The sequence below is a fragment of the Colobus angolensis genome, unplaced genomic scaffold (genome assembly GCF_000951035.1).
Source record: "Colobus angolensis palliatus isolate OR3802 unplaced genomic scaffold, Cang.pa_1.0 Scaffold145, whole genome shotgun sequence".
NCBI lineage: Eukaryota > Metazoa > Chordata > Mammalia > Primates > Cercopithecidae > Colobus > Colobus angolensis.
The window spans coordinates 2,907,672-2,909,262 of NW_012114544.1; the positions used below are offsets into that span (position 1 = coordinate 2,907,672).

The 1,591-nt window shown below is 54.4% G+C and overlaps 1 protein-coding gene across 4 annotated transcripts in view; it reads left to right on the top strand.

The window, feature by feature from the left end:
- The window catches only part of JADE1 (jade family PHD finger 1), a 75,063-nt gene continuing 73,472 nt past the window's right edge, over nucleotides 1-1,591 (top strand). The window contains exon 1 of one of the 4 annotated variants that reach the window (XM_011935605.1): nucleotides 1-282. The gene's annotated coding sequence lies outside the window, so the exon portion shown is untranslated. Of the gene's footprint in view, nucleotides 283-1,239; nucleotides 1,374-1,591 lie in introns of those variants that run through there. The other 3 variants (XM_011935608.1, XM_011935606.1, XM_011935607.1) reach the window with 3 other exon arrangements.

Consider the following 1,591-nt stretch of genomic DNA (forward strand, 5'->3'; position numbering starts at 1 on the left):
GAGCCGAGAGGCTCAGCCATATTTGATGGTTTTGTTGCTTTGCTCGGGAGTTCTCGGGAGTAATTTAATGCTGAAGGTCGCTGCCTAGTGGAAATAATATAGTACGTCATTAATATGGCGCCAAAAGATTGGGTTCTCGATATGTAGCTAGGAGGGAGGGAGGCAGCCGCTGAGCGCAGCGTTACTATCCCACCAGTAACTTGGGCATTGCCGGGGTGGGGGCCAGAGGAGGAGGAGGAGAGGATGATTTTTGGATCCTGAGAATTGATCTATGTTGGATCAGTAAGTTTTATTATGATTTTTTTTTCAAATTTGGGGGGCTGAAGACTTAGAGCTATTTCTTCTTTTGGATTTGCGAAGAACATGCGGTTTTCAGGTGAATCATCATTAGGAGCAGAAGCCCAGTTTAAGTTGCCTTTAGTTTATAGGTTTTTTTTTTTTTTTAATAGAAAGCCAAAGTGCATTAGGCTGCATGAAAGTGGAAAGCATAGTAGCAACTTGGTAGACAGATGGCAATGGCAGAACGCAGGTTCGCGTACATATATGAATCCAGAGTGTGTGAGACCGTGTGTGTGGTGGGACTGGGTTTGTCCAAACATAGGTGTGTGTAGGTACATTTGTGTGTGGTGGCCGCAGCCCTGGCTCTTGTCACCGCGTCGCCACATGTCCAAAATATTCATTGCATCAATTCAAGGGCAGTGAGAGGGGGGTGGGGGGCGGGGGTGGAGGGACAGCTTGGCAATTCTTCCGAATTGAGCTTCCAGTGGTCAGATCTTTTACTTACAGCGCGACTGCTTGTAAAGTGTAAAACCCCTTCATCGATGAAATGGGGTAGGAGTTGGCGGTTGGTAGAGCAAAGTACCGATTAATCATGAACTTAAAGGGGTTTGCAAATTGCAACCTTTGGCACCATCTGCAAATTGTGGGGGTGGGGTCTCTTGGTCTCCTTGCTTCCTTAAATGAACGTGTAGTGTGTACCCCGGGTCTGCAAGTTGCAGAGCCCTTCAGTGCACGTGTCTTGTGCCTGTGAGTCTGTGTTTGCGAGTTGGGGGCTGTTGTTCGGTAGCCAGCAGGCTTTCCGGGTGGCTCGGCATTGGCTTGCAAATGCGGGAGAGGGATGGAATGTGGAATGTTGACCGGGGAACCGAATCCTGTCGGAACGGTCCCATTTGCTGGAGAAATTCGATCCCTTCCACCTCCTTCCCGCTCCCCCCCGCCCGCCTTCGGGCAGGAGGCGGGGCTGAGGACGCGGCTGCTGCTCAAAGTGGCGGAGCGCGGCGGCGGGAGGCAGGTGCACGGCACCCGCCAGTGGGGGTGCCTCAACTTCCGCGGGCGTTTAAATAGCAGCCTGTCTCCCCTCCCACCGGTAATAGGTGACCTAGCGGTCGAGGGCGGCGGGGGGAGGGAACCGGGGGAGACCCGGGAGCGAGCCTCCGCGGCACGTGGGCAGGTGCTGGGTGGCCCCGGGGCCAACTTTTGTAGCCCGCCTCTGGCGTTTGAGGAGAGGCGGCCCAGTGTGGAAATGGGGGCGGGCGGCGGTCGAGGCGCTGCTTCTCCGTCGCTGCCGGAGCGTCACCTAACGGTCCCAGCT